General features: G+C 40.1%; 1 long non-coding RNA gene across 1 annotated transcript; it reads left to right on the top strand.

Annotated features, from left to right (window-relative positions):
* The first annotated feature begins 7,689 nt into the window (after nucleotides 1-7,689).
* LOC121395565 lies at nucleotides 7,690-13,505 on the top strand. The gene is made up of 2 exons (XR_005962557.1): nucleotides 7,690-7,848; nucleotides 13,371-13,505. It is a non-coding gene; the product is annotated as an uncharacterized LOC121395565 (long non-coding RNA).
* Nucleotides 13,506-15,940: the final 2,435 nt, after the last annotated feature.

Here is a 15,940-nt window from a genome sequence, read left to right on the forward strand (position 1 = left end):
CACCTTGGGGCCTGCCATAGCTGCGATAAGTCTTATTGCAGGAGGCAGGGGAGATATTTCGGGGGGGGGGTGGCAGACTAGTTACACCATGACAGTTTCTTTCAGAACTTTATTTTTTGTAGTTTCGAAAGATTTAATATTTTTAAATAGTGCCTTGCGGCAATGCTAGCTTTGCGCCAATTCTTAGCTCGCACTTTAAAATGTCAGTTACAGAATCTATTATGCAAAATGCTTGGGACCTGAGATTTTCTGGATCACAATATGTCTGCCAAAAAAAATTTCAACATGAAATAAACCCAGTAGGGTTGTTTGCCTCCTATATGGATTTATAAAGCTTAGCGGTACTGTTTTATTATTACAGAAAAAATACGTTCAAATAATTAGAATCATTTGCTTTAAGGCCATGGGAAATGGCCTTCTAGTGATTTGGAGCTGTCTGGATATAGGGTTTTTCATATAAGGTATCGGGAAAACCCTGTATCTGGTTGTTGGAGGTCACTAACTCTAGCAACCAAAGAATTGTTGCTCTTAAGCTTTATTGGTACAGGTATGGGATCCTGTGATACCGGAAACCTGTTATACAGAAAGCTTAGAATTACGAACAGTCAATCTCCTACAGACTCCATTTTAATAATTCATATTTTTAAGCTGATTTCCTTGATCTGTGTAATAATAAAATAGTGCCTTGTATATGATCTCAACTAAGATATAATTTGTCAATTAATCCTTATTAGAAGCAAAACAATCCAATTGGTTTAAAATAATTTTGAGTAGACTACACATATGGAGATTCAAATTACTTATTACTATTAATTACTTTCTATCCAAGCCCTTTTTTATTCATATGCCAGTCTGTCATTCTAACCACTGCCTGGTTGGGTAATTTGCACCCTAGCAACCAGGTCGCTTCTGCAATTATAAACTTGTGAGAAAAAAACACAAAAAAATGACTTTGGGTGCCTTAGAAATTTTCAATTGTCTGTAAATCCGCAAGCACCTTCGACAGAAACTATACAAGCAAGTTATCAACTTCAAGCTGCATTCAAATATAATCTCTCCATCATAATATAATCTCTTCATCATTCATTGCCAGAGGGTTAGCAGCAGTAAATTCACATTTAGAATGTCATTATATTCTGCCATAAGCAGAGTGGGGCATACCGGAATTGATTAGGAGAAACTCATAACAGACTGCTGAACCATTCAAATGAATCTGAAGCCACACATCTTATATTTTCTTTTTATGTTCTATAATTTAATCTATTCTGTAGTGGCTTTTATTTTGCATTGCATAAAACTTCTGCTGAATTTATTACACAAAAAAAAAGCAAATGAAAATAACAGCTCCACGGTAGGAACAAAAGCTGCAGAACATTATTGCATAAAGCGAACACTGATATATGTTATTCATTTTAACTGGACCTCTCCTTGCATGAGTGTTCTGAGAAGCAAACAAGGGACAGGGTCATAATGAGGAGCAAGGCCTTTCAGTAAAGAAAAAAATATATTTCTACTTATTATGTCAGAAAGAAATAATACTGTCATTTTTGGGTCTTTGATCAACCATGCTATATTTCTAAACAACATTTGCTTTGTGTTTGCAGCCCCATCTACAAACTGTGATATACTGATGCCCAAATCTCAGACTACTAGTGTAATAAAGATATTGGGGGACCTCCAATTTTATGGACAAATGGTGTGCCGTTAGCCCTTCCTAAGTGCACCAAACCCCTTACTTTAGCTGAGGCTAATGCCCTAAAGCTAATTAATTAGATTGAGTAAACACTGACCATACCTGGCAATAAATGGTTCCAAGATCATAATTTTTAAAAAAATATAATTAAATAATCTTTTTATATTGAATTTAGAATCTGAAAATAATTATTTTTGAATATGAGTACTAGAACAGCTTAATAAATGCTTTGGCACCAGGTCTGGACTGAGATTCAAAATTGACCCTGGCATTTCAGGTACACAGAGGCATAAACAGCACCTCACCAGCCCAGTAAATTTTATGATAACTCACATTAGCCCCTCTGGCATTTATCTGGCCTTTTTGGCACCCAATGTAAGCCAAAATAGGAACATCTTTTAAAGCCATTAAGGCAATAGAAGACATTGTATATAGGCGTGTGGATCTTTTATTGAAAGTTAATTAACATTGAGTTGAATTTACAGAATCTTAATGAAAAAATCTCAAATTTGGTGAATAATCCACCTTTCAAAATGAAAAAAATAGAAAAACTTGAATGCACACCACCTCATAAAGTAAAAAACACTGTTTATTGTAACATTAAAAAACAGATGACTGCTGTGTAATAGATGACAAACGTGTTTGGGGAACACCCCTTAATCATACACACATTTAACAATAATACACCTTCTTTTGAAAATTCAGATTAGCTATTATTATCTAAGAGGCCTACGCTGAAAGACAGTTTAAAGGAGCTGTGCTTACTTTGACCTTGCTCCATTAGATTTCATGTATAAAATGAAAATGTTCATCACTAGGTAAGATTGGCCCTACAGAAGTATATTTGCATTCCAGCTTCTTCTTATAATTCAGTATCTTGGGAGGACTGAGACTGTGCTTAGATTTTGTGAAGGAATGTACAAAAAGAACATACTGTACTTTGGGATAATAGATAAAAAGGCCAGACATAGCAGGTTTGCTTTCATACTGTTTTACAATTGTTTATAATAAAGGAGATTATCATGTACTCAAAAAATCGTGTTAAAGAGCATTCCAGAGCAGTAGTGCCAAACAGACTCATTAGGGAGCATCAACGATTTAATTATTATTAATAATTAGGAGGTTATTCATTTAGGTTATGTCACGGTCGGCACCCAACACCAGAACAAATGCCAAGCACCCTGGTCTCGGCTCGTGCTTCACCTGTAGTGTGACCTCGGGAGGAGCCCTCAGCTATTTGGATGCCACCAGGACTTAAACGAGAGGTGCAAGGCTAGAGGTTCTGGATAGGCAGAGGGGCACGACTGTTATCTAGAGTCTTTAGGCCGAAGGTCGCGGTACAAGACGTAAGGCAAAAGAGTAGTCAGATCAGGCTGGGTCGGGGCAGCAGAGAACAAAGTAGTCAGGCAGGCAAGGGTCAAACCAGGAAGTCCATCAGAGGGTTAAGGCAGAATCGGCAAGGGTTCAGGATACAGAAAGTAGAATTGTCAAGAACAGGCAGGGCAGGGGTCACAACAGGTAATCAAAACAGGTTTTCAGGATCAGAATAGCAACAGCTAAGCACCAGGAACAAATCTTATCACGGGACTGAAAAAGACAAACTGGCACTTTAAATAGGTTTGATTTTTGCGCCACTGCGCGCCGGCGTCATCACGCCAGTGTGAGTGCGCCTACAACCAGGAAGGAGCGTGCCGCGTGCACCCTAGGAGAGGACATTTCTATTTTATTCTCAAATTGATTTTTCTCTAAAAATAAGTTCTTTTCTTTTTTAAAACTCTAGAAAATTCAAGATTTATAAAGTGTTAGTAAATGCAAGCAAAGCCAGTCCAGGTCCTATAGAAGTCAATAGGAAGTGTGCTGATCCTACCTTTTTTTAGCCAGTTTTTTCAGAATTTTTTTGCTAATAATGTCAGAAAAACATGAATTCTTGGAGGTTTTAGAGGTTTTATAGTGCATCGTTCGGCTCTTTTTTCATGTATACTTTTTTTTTTATATTCAGATGTTTTAATAAACTACTACAAGGCATTTATGATTTTAGAGAAATAGAGTTTAATCGTAATTTTAAAAAACCTCTAAAACCACTAAAACGAGAATGTTGATAAATAGGTCTTCCCATGTATTCTACATTAAAGGAGAAAAAAGTTAACAAAGAGATCCGTGTCCACTGAGTGACTGTCAGTCATGATATAATGATTACTATTAGGCTACTATGCACGTCTCATTGCCAAACTGAATTGCTACTAGGCTTACTTACATATTGAATACATGGTGTAGGTGTATTATTCTTTCATCTGAATATTGATAACACATCCTCCCACCATCATTCCCGGTGTTAATTATATTTATATAAACACTGTACCATAGGCCCCTGGCTGACATTAATCATCTTTCCTCCCTTTTTCATTACCGTATATACTCGCGTATAAGCCGAGATTTTCAGCACCCAAAATGTGCTTGAAAATCCTACCTCGGCTTATACGCGGGTCAGCTGCCTTACCGGTAAATTTGTAGAGATGAATCCCACATGATCCCCCTCCCAGCCGCGAAGAAAGAGCAACAGCGCAAGGAGTGTGTGCGCACGCTGACGTCATCAGCTCAGCGACGTGACAACTCCGGCGCCGGCTGCAGGAACAGTATCCCCGGCTCTCCCCTTCTGCCTGCCAGCATCTCCGGGCTGCCCCCTCCCAGACGCAAAGAAAGAGCAACAGCGCAAGGAGTGTGTGCGCACGCTGACGTCATCAGCTCAGCGACGTGACAGCGCCGGCTGCAGGAAGCAGTATCCCCGGCTCTCCCCTTCTGCCTGCCAGCATCTCTGGGCTGCCCCTACCCCAGCAATCGCTTAAACTTTGAAGGGGCCCAGCAGCGGAGAGCAGCTTCCCCTCCCACCCACTAACAACTCTGGGCAGCCTTTGAAGGCGATCAGCGCCTACTACAGGGAGCAGCTTCCTGACTCTCCCCTCCCATTGGAGCAAATTTACCGGTAAGGCAGCTGTCTTCTTAATATATCTATTTCATCTACCAGAGGTTTTTTTTTTATCATTGTACGATGAATTAATGTTTTAAGCATCAAGGCTTGATTTTTAACATTAAACCGACTGTTTGATATTTCTGAGACTTTTCTGAGTTGTGTTTAGGCTTATACGCGAGCCAATAAGTTTTTCTGGTTTTCATAGGTAAAATTAGGTACCTCGGCTTATACGCGGGTCGGCTTATACACGAGTATATACGGTAATCAGCAGAGGAAAGCCATCCTACACTTATTTTGTTTTTTGCAAGCAATGTACATCATTTTGTGTTAATAACAGCAATTTTCAGCCATAATTGGAAATCCCCTGCATCCACAAGTGCCTACAAGGTAATTGTTCTTTCACTGGGGCAAAGAGGTTACCCAGCATTTATTAAGTCCACAGACAATATAGTCCCTCGTCCAGTGCATTTATATTTTCATCATAAAAGGCCTACCAACCTTACTAGAAATCTGCATTCTATAGAACCTCCTTTGGCTACATAGCTGCAACAAGGCAGTGGCTACACAGTATCTATAATACATAAACTATAATAATATTATTGTAATTGTAAATGGAATTGACTGAATAACATTTCCAAAGGCCCAGTGAGAAAATAATCAGGAACTGCTCTAGGTCTGCAAATATATAATTTGATCTCACACTGATCAATATGATCTGATAATGTTCTTGTATTGTGTGCAACTTCCATACTAACATGGTCATTTGCTCTACTGGATTATATGAAATTACTGTTATCAACATTTGCAATTGGTGTGATCAGTGAGCCTCAGAATGCTGTGGGAATGATCAATATTATTTCTAAGTGTATATTTTTTTTAAGAATATAAGCAATGCATGGTTATGCGTCTGAAGGATTTGGAGATAAAAATGTGCTTATTTGCCATAATTTAAAAGATAACATGTTAAGACCACCATATGCATATGTTTTTGATTATAGTTATGACTAAAAAAGTTTGTGAAAATAAATGCATTTGCAAAAAAAGATTTTCTAGTAAAGCCCAGGGCCAGGGAATGTGCATTGATCACTTAACAGGGCATCAGAAAGCCAAATGAGGCATATCACATAACCAGAGTCTTCCCTTATAATAGCTTTACTTATTTTTAGAATATACATCAATTTTAATAGGATATTTGTTTTTTATTGCACTTTACTAGTATTGCACTTTCCCGTGAAATTCACGAAGCAGCGAAAAATTCACAAAACGTATTGAAGTCTATGGGTGGCAAAATCGTTTTGACACGTGTCAAATTAGACACCCCGACGGTTAATATACACGCGCCTATTTTGACAATGTTTATGGGCGAGACTATTCTGATGCGCGCCCAATTTTTTTTGACGCACCAGATTTTTCCCGGCACATTTTCTCTGCAGTTTTGCAAATTTATTCACCTGTAGCGAAATGCAGAAATTCGCCGTGAATTCACACCTGCCGAATCTATTTGCCCATCACTACACTTTACATATATGAACTCAGATATGAAAAGTAGTGATGGGTGAATTTATTCACCAGGCGCAAATTTACTGGGAATTTGCGCGTTTCGACGGTGGCGAATAAATTTGTAGCAAAAATTGACGTTGTTGCCGGCGTCAAAATAGTTTGACCGACCCGCGTCTATACCCGCTCCCAAAACTTCTACCTGCAACTCGCAGGGTGCCGTTGGTTTTTGTGGGTAACCCGCGGGTACCCAACCCGCTGCAGGACTCTACTTGACAGCACCAGTACTTGCAGTGTTCAGTAAGGTAATATTTACCTTATTCTATGGTCTATATTCTTTGGGCTAGGGCCAGATGATCATGCCTGCACCCAGAAGCATTGTCTCTGCTCGGGTGCCGGCAAACACAACGAATTTATGCACCAAATGCGTCACTTTGCATTTTGCACTGAAGTCAACCCTGCCTGAAGAAAAGATGATCAGCAGGGCAGCACTTGTAGCCTTTTGTCTGGACTTGGCTTTAGTCCTTAGCTAGAAGTAGGAATTTCTGTCCTGTAATATTTTTACAGGCATCACACAATGTACAGTTATGGGACCCGTTATCCGGAAACCCATTATCCAGAAAGCTCCAAATTACAGGAGGCCATCTCCCATAGACTCCATTTTATCCAAATTATCCAAACTCGTAAAAATGATTTTCTTTTTCACTTAAATAATAAAACAGTATTAATTTTATAAAACATAATTAATACTTACTGGAAGCAAAACCAGCCTATTGGGTCTATTTAATGTTTCAGTGATTTTCTAGTAGACTTAAAGTATGAAAATCCAAATTACGGAAAGATCTGTTATCCGGAAAAACCCAGGTACCGAGCATTCTTTATAACAGGTCCCATACCTGTATTTCAAAGCAGAGCCACCAAGCCAATCACATAAATGGAAATCACTAAATATCATTTAAATTCAGTCTAAAATAAAACATCAAAGAAATGAATGCGCAATCTAATGTAAGCAATGGAAATAAAAGAGAAATTTCTAATGTGTTTTCTAACCCACTATATTTATTCAGAACATTCATTTCAATTGAGCAACGTCAGTAAAGGTTATTATAGGTTTGACAGTAGGAAAAATATTTTGACTTTTTGATGAATACTTTGACTTTTTTGATAAATACAGATACTTTCTCCTCATCTTGAGGAAAGAAGAGGGATGTATATGTTTTTATTTGTTATACAGGTATGTGTTTCTTATTTGCCTCAGTTCACTGGTTCAGGATAACCTTAGCTGACATTTAACCCTTAACATTTTATTGTTAACATTTTATTTCTGGCATTTTCATTTGACCTTATCCCATTAATAATAAAACATTAGCAATATATTCACAGAATAAGAGAAGACTTATGTAAATATCAACTGGTCTCCAAATGCAGGATCCAGATACCCAGGAGTCCCTCAATCAGCATGATAAATTAAGCTACACCCACATGTCAGAAAGGCTCTAGTTTTAGAGAAAAATATATATTTTTTTCTGCTGGTGCAGTGGCGCGTGCCTGTAATCCTGCTGTTTGGGAGGCTAAGGCTGAGGGATTGCTTGAGTCCAGGAGTTCTAATCTGACCTGAGCCATGTCGATCGGGTGTCCGCACTAAGTTCAGTATCAATATGGTGTTCCTGGGGGAGCTTGGGATCACCAGGTTGTATATTGAGGGATGAACTGATCCAGGTCGGAGCAGGTCAAAGCCCCCATGCTGATCAGTAGTGGGATAGCACCTGTGAATGCATACCGCCAAACATTTGGGAAATAGAAAGAAGGACAAAAAGATTTGCCATGTGGAGTGCGTCAACATCTTTTGACCATGCCCATTTTATGGCCACACCCCACAAATACCACACCCATTTTATTAAATTTGGCAGGCTATGGAAAGTTTGAACACATTTATGAGGGGTCCGGTTTTATGTGTTATTACAGTTTTGCTAATGAAGGTGAATTGCCCTTTAATCTGCAAGTTACAGTTTCCCCAAGAGGAATGCTTATTAGTGATGTGAGGGCCGACCCAATACCCACGGGACCCGCTGGTTACCGCAAAATATCTTTGGGTCCTGGGCCACCCACGATCTCATACTGCCGGCATTTTAGATTTGCGACTGCCCCGCTCTGCCCCTTTGACGTTATCACAGGGTGGGGCCTATAAATAGAGGGAACAGAGTGGGCCGGGTTCAGGTTGGGAAGGGCCGGATTAGGGTCAGGTGGAGGGAAACTCGACCGACATCAGTACTGCTTATCTTAAATTGTTACAATTGTATATTTGCTTATCTTCAATTATAACAAATTTACAATTCAATTGTATCTAAGTGCAGATGCCACATATTCTGGGCTCTCTGCCAAAAGCCTCTTATTTAAGTTTTAGAAAATATGTATCTTTTTTTGGATGTTCAGACATTTCACTGTGGATTGAGCTGTCAAAAATCAGGACTATCCCTTGAAAAACGGGACAGTTTGGAGGTATGTAAAATGGCCAGTGCAGAACAGGCTGGACGATAAAGCAAAACAAAGCCATTTTTGAAAAATTTATTTTATTTCTAAATCAATTTAACCCATTATTATCTAGCTCTATTTGTTTCTTACATAAAAAAAAACAAATCTATAGCTCCTCTTTTTCATTGACCCTATCTCCCTAATTATAAAATTGAGACTCAGAACAAGAGAGGGCGGTTAAATATCTGCTGCTCCAACTTAGATACCCCAAAAAGCCTTAGCTGATCTCTAAGTCCCATCACCTCTTAAAAGAATAGAAATGGTCATCAAGTTGTGCTTGTCTGGGAGATAAAGTCTTTCTGTAATTAAAACCTGCACTGTGGCCACTTCTTATGTAAATACATAACACTACCCACAGCCATGCAGCTCTGATACAGCTTGTTATTGCATTAATGTAATTCACCTGTCACTACAAGCACACATAGAAAACACACATTTGTATTCCTTTGTGTAAAATCCCGCTGGTCACAGCTGGTAACTAGTGATGGGCGAATTTATTTGGCAGACATGAATTCCCGCGATTCGCCGCTTGCGAATAAATTTGTGAAACTGCAGCGAATATTCGGCAGTGAAAATTCATTGCCGTCAAAAAAAATGGATGGCGGCATCCGTTTTTTGGAAGCTGGCGCATTTTCTCCAGCGAATTTTCGCAGCGGTTTCACGAATTTATTCAAAAAACAGAGGCCGGTGCCGTTTTGGAAATTTTGCAGGAAATTCGCGTCAAACATTGTCCGTGTAGTCCTACCCTTAAATATATTTAAAAATCTAGGATAGAGTAATGTCCACATGGCCCCGGGGAGCTCCATTACTCCAAAACCCCAAGTTTGAACCTGGGCAAAACCCAGTAGCTTTTCAATGGTGGCAGTCCAAAGGCATAACTAGAATCAATAATTTGTTCATAACAATGGGCCCCATGATAATGTCACAATTGCAGGATCTATATGAGCTCCCCCATCAGAAAGATTTAGGGCCTCCTTAAAGAATTATTTGGAGATAGCTGAAGGCAATTTAAACTTTTTGGCAAGTTAGTGTGTGCACCCATCCCAGCGCAAACGTATGATAACTATATTATGCTTTACCTTTAAAGGAGATGTAAAGCTTAACTAAAGAGGTAGACTAGAATTGTTGTACATTATGCTTTGTGCTTCTGTACCAGCCCATGTCAACCAGAACCATTTAACAGTAAAGATCTGTGCCTCTGAATATGACCTAGTAGCTCTCCATCTTCTTTTCTGCTGATTTACTGCACATGCTCTGTGCATGTGTTTGAGTCCGTGAGTCTGCCATGAAATGTGTTGTGCAAATTGACATGAACTTTGGCAGCTGGAGTTAGATGAGGAGTAAATTTGCACATTAGTAAATATGCCTCTATGTCCGAATTACAGACACCCCTGAAAGTTTTTATGAGCCCTAGGCTGTGGCTGATCTCCAAGTCCCATTACCATGGAAAAGAATAATTACGATCCTCAAGCTGTGCTTATCTAGGTAAAAAGGGTGTTGCTGGGATTTTACATTTCTCTACAATGTAACACCAGCACTGTGGCCGCTTCCAATGTACATACATAACACTGCTGATACCTCTTTATGGTTGTACATCGAGTTGTATTTGTCTACTATCCACAATCCCTAGTTGATTTAAATCTTTCTCACAGTTATGGGGTTCTGATACAGGGCAGACTTTCTGCACTTTTGTTGATGTGACATAAGTTAAACACTGAGCTATGTAAGCTTACCTCTTCTGTCTGCCTATCCAGGCCTGGAATTATGGAGCGTCCATCAAGGGCTGGGCCTAGGGCGGCAGGATTTTAGGAGGCGACATGCTGCCCAACAATACCCGCATTGGTTCAGAAACACTGTGGAGGTGCAGGAGATATGATCGTTTTTAAAATCTCCTGTACACCAATCCCCATTGCTCTGGTCCCGATGATGAAAATTTGATTGAATAAAAGGGAGGGGACAGGGCGACAAACGACAGCGGGTCTAGGGGCACCTGCTATTTAAATCCAGCCCTGTGCCTACCTCTAGTCTGGCCCTCGAGTTCTGTGGACAAGCCCCGGAACATGTACCCCCCATCCCACTTGCCACTTTACCCACTCCTCCCTTGTTTGATGCTGCTTGCACAAGTGTGTGGGGGTGTGGCTGCTTTGCCTAGGGCACCCCCGACTTGATGCGGCCGTTTTGTCGCCCAGTGATGGATCCAACAGAAGCGCACGCAAATCGTCCGTGTAGTGCTACCCTTACTTTTCCCTGTTATCTTAAATTGTTACAATTACTTATTTGCTTATCTCGAAAAAAGTATCATATCTGCAGCTGTGGCTGTTCTGGGCTCTCTGCCAAAAGCCAATTAAGTTAGAAACTTTGTATCTTTCTCTTTCTGTAGAGTGCAGAGAAAAACAGGACTTTCCAGTACAAACCAGGCTGTGGTGGGTTGAGCTGTCAAAAGAGGGACTGTCCCTCTGAAAACGGGACATTTGGGAGGTATGTTTTTGAGGCGACATTCACATCAAACAAAGGAAAGCAAATGTATGTTATCTATGTATATGTGTAGTGACAGGTGAATTAAATTAATGCAAATAACAAGCTGCATCAGAGCTGCATGACTGAGAGCAGTGTTATGTATGTACATAAGAAGTGGTCACAGAGCAGGTTTGTAGGAAAACTTTATCTCCCAGACAAGCACAGCTTGAGGCCATAGTTACTCTGTTAGGGGGTGATGAGACTTAGAGATCAGCTAAAGTTTTTTGGGGATCTAAGCTGAAGCAGAAAATATTTAATCATCCTCTCTTGTTCTGTGTCTCAGTTGTATAATTATGGAGATATGGTCAAAAAAATAGTAAAAAGACAGAGGAGATATAGATTTGTTTTGTTTTTTGTAACAAAACCAGTAGACCTTAATAATAAAGGGTTAAAATAATCTAGAAATAAAAGGCTGTGTTTCACTTTATCACCCAGGCTATTCTGCACTGACCATTCACAGGTGCTATCCCACTACTGATCAGCATGGGGGCTTTGACCTGCTCCGTCTCCGACCTGGATCGGTTCACCCCTCTTTAGACAACCTGGTGATCCCAAGCTCCCCCAGGAACACCATATTGATACTGAACTTAGTGCGGACACCCGATCGACATGGCTCAGGGCAGACTAGAACTCCTGGACTCAAGCAATCCCCCAGCCTTAGCCTCCCAAACAGCAGGATTACAGGCACGCGCCACTGTGCCCGGCTTGTCTCTTTACTTAAACTAGAGCTTCTCATACATGTGATTCTCAGTAGGCATAATCTCATTTTCCCTGAGAGACTCCAGCTGATCAAAGGATGAATAACAAACAGAGTTATCTGCAATAGTGATATCATTTAACTCAGTAAGCAACATAGAACTGTGAAACCAAGGGCATACCTCCCAACTGTGAATTAAATTAATGCAAATAACAAGCTGCATCAGAGCTGCATGACTGGGAGCAGTGTTATGTATGTCCTGTTTTCTGCGGCACAGTTCCAATTTTGACAGCTCAGCCCGCAGTCCCAGTTTCTTGCTGAAATGTTTCTCTTTGATCTCCTGCACTGACACCAGAAAAAATTTCTAAAACTTAATAAAATAAGCGACTTTTGGCACACAGCCCAGAATACTCAGCACCTTCACTGCGATACATTTGTAACTATTTAAGATGAGCAAAATTGCAATTGTAACTATTTAAGGTAAGCAGGTCTCTCGGGGAAACTTTGACTTGCAATTCACCTTCACAGTTTTTCTAAATGAAGGTCTCCTAAAGAAAGAGTCCTGAGTACAGAGCCCTGAGACACCCCCACACTGAGCTGTTCAAGGGAAGAGAATTTATTAGCAAAAGCAACAGAAAGAGCAGTTAGAAAGGTGGAAGGAGACTTTCTTTTTGTCCCCTCAGCATACCTTCCAACATTTGAAAAATGTAAAGAAAAAAAATCTGTAGCGCATAGCACGGCAGAATTTTTGACCACTCCCATTTTGTGGCCACACCCCTTAAATGCTGTGCCCCTTTTACAAAATTTGGCAGATTATGGAAAGTTAAAACACATTTCTTGGAGTTTTAAGGACATGTTTCATGTGTTATTGCAGTTTTTCTAATGAAGGTGAATTGCAAGTCACAGGTTCCCCGAGAGACCTGCTTATCTTAAATAGTTACAATTGCAACTTTGATTATCTTAAAAAGTTATCTCAGTGCAGGTGCTGAGTATTCTGAGCTGTGTGCCAAAAGCCACTTATTTTATTACATTTTTGAAACGTTGTATTTTTTTCTGGTGCAGGAGATCAAAGAGAAACATTCCAGCAAGAAGAAAACACAAATGCAGAATTTAGTATAACATTTCAAGCCTAAATATATAACTTTATAACATAGTTATCTGCATTACTGGGTTAAAGGATATCACTATTGCAGATAACTCTTTTTGTTATTTATCCTTTGGTCAGCTGGAGACTCAAAATGGAATAAGCCACACCTACTGAGAATCACATGTATGAGAAGCTCTAGGTTAAGAGAAAAGACAAGCCGGGCACAGTGGCGCGTGCCTGTAATCCTGCTGTTTGGGAGGCTAAGGCTGAGGGATTGCTTGAGTCCAGGAGTTCTAGTCTGCCCTGAGCCATGTCGATCGGGTGTCCGCACTAAGTTCAGTATCCATATGGTGTTCCTGGGGGAGCTTGGGATCACCAGGTTGTCTAAAGAGGGGTGAACCGATCCAGGTTGGAGACGGAGCAGATCAAAGCCCCCATGCTGATCAGTAGTGGGATAGCACCTGTGAATGGTCAGTGCAGAACAGCCTGGCTGATAAAGTGAGACACAGTCTTTTATTTCTAAATTATTTTAACCCTTTATTATCGAGTTCTATTGGTTTTCTTACAAAAACAAACAAAGCTATATCTCCTCTCTCTCTTTACTATTTTTATTTGACCGTATCTCCATAATAATACAACTGAGACACAGAACAAGAGAGGATGGTTAAATATCTACTGTTTAAAATTAGATACCCCAAAAAACTTAAGCTGATCTCTAAGTCTCATCACCCCCTAAAAGAATAACTATGGCCTCAAGCTGTGCTTGTCTGGGAGATAATGTTTTCTTACAAACCTGCACCGTGACCACTTCTTATGTACATACATAACACTGCTCCCAGTCATGCAGCTCTGATGCAGCTTGTTATTTGCATTAATGTAATTCACCTGTCACTACAGGCACACATAGAAAACACACATTTGTATTCCTTTGTGTGCTGTGAATGTCGCCTCAAAAACCCTTTGTTCAGCATGTTATAATCAGCATAATGAAATAAGCCGCACCAAATGAGAATCACATGTCTGAGAGGCTCAAATTGCAGTAAAAAGGCTTTGGTTCTTGCCGGGCACAGTGGCGCATGCCTGTAATCCTGCTGTTTTGGAGGCTTAGACTGAGGGATTGTTTGAGTTCAAGAGTTCTAATCTGCCCTGAGCCATGTCGATTGGGTGTCCGCACTAAGTTCCATTTCAACTTCGTGTTCCTGGGGGAGCTTGGGATCACCAGGTTGTCTAAAGAGGGGTGAACAGATTCAGGACAGAGCATGTCAAAGCCCCCATGCTGATCAGTTGTGGGATAGCACCTACTTCACCCTTTATTACAAAGCAAATCTGTACCTCTTCTCTCTTTCTTTCTTTCTTTCGAATTTTAATTTCACCATATCATCAACACATTCACAGAACAAGAGAATGTCATTAAATATGTGCTACTCCCCCATTGTCCCTGAATTTATTTACCCCTAAAAGCTTTGGCTGATCTCCAAAGGTGGCTCTTTTTTTTTTTTTTACAAATACATTTAAAAGCACTAAACATTTTAATGAATGTATATTGGAAATTTGCATATAATTATGTTTTCTTTTACTAGGCAATTTTTTGTTTTGGGATTGACTTGCCCTTTAATAATTGTAATTCACCGTGGTCATAACATTTTTCTTGAAAAGCCTTTATATAACAACAAGAATTCTTGCCATATGAATTGGTCTTCGCACAATTCAGTAGTTTTTTTATAATTTTGCAATTAGAATTCTTCATGGCATTTTTTAAAGCAATCTTCAAAAGCTCGGCCCATTGGTATTATACAAGTTGGGAATTTAAAATGGCATGATGAAGGGTTGGAAGGGCTTTCGTTTGATTTTGGTTATCTGCATTACTGGGTTAAAGGATATCACTATTGCAGATAACTCTTTTTGTTATTTATCCTTTGGTCAGCTGGAGGCTCAAAATGGAATAAGCCACACCTACTGAGAATCACATGTATGAGAAGCTCTAGGTTAAGAGAAACGACAAGCCGGGCACAGTGGCGCGTGCCTGTAATCCTGCTGTTTGGGAGGCTAAGGCTGAGGGATTGCTTGAGTCCAGGAGTTCTAGTCTGCCCTGAGCCATGTTGATCGGGTGTCCACACTAAGTTCAGTTTCAATATGGTGATCCTGGGGGAGCTTGGGATCACCAGGTTGTCTAAAGAGGGGTGAACCGATCCAGGTCGGAGACGGAGCAGGTCAAAGCCCCCATGCTGATCAGTAGTGGGATAGCACCTGTGAATGGTCAGTGCAGAACAGCCTGGGTGATAAGTGAGACACAGCCTTTTATTTCTAAATTATTTTAACCCTTTATTATCGAGTTCTATTGGTTTTCTTACAAAAAAAAAACAAAGCTATATCTCCTCTCTCTCTTTACTATTTTTATTTGACCGTATCTCCATAATAATACAACTGAGACACAGAACAAGAGAGGATGGTTAAATATCTACTGTTTAAAATTAGATACCCCAAAAAACTTAAGCTGATCTCTAAGTCTCATCACCCCCTAAAAGAATAACTATGGCCCTCAAGCTGTGCTTGTCTGGGAGATAACGTTTTCTTACAAACCTGCACCGTGACCACTTCTTATGTACATACATAACACTGCTCTCAGTCATGCAGCTCTGATGCAGTTATTAGCATTCATGTAATTCACCTGTCACTACAGGCACACATAGAAAACACACATTTGTATTCCTTTGTGTGCTGTGAATGTCGCCTCAAAAACCCTTTGTTCAGCATGTTATAATCAGCATAATGAAATAAGCCGCACCAAATGAGAATCACATGTCTGAGAGGCTCAAATTGCAGTAAAAAGGCTTTGGTTCTTGCCGGGCACAGTGGCACATGTCTGTAATCCTGCTGTTTGGGAGGCTTAGATTGAGGAATTGTTTGAGTTTAGGAGTTCTAATCTGCTCTGAGCCATGTCGATCGGGT

The sequence above is a fragment of the Xenopus laevis genome, chromosome 7L (assembly GCF_017654675.1).
Source record: "Xenopus laevis strain J_2021 chromosome 7L, Xenopus_laevis_v10.1, whole genome shotgun sequence".
Classification (NCBI taxonomy): domain Eukaryota; kingdom Metazoa; phylum Chordata; class Amphibia; order Anura; family Pipidae; genus Xenopus; species Xenopus laevis.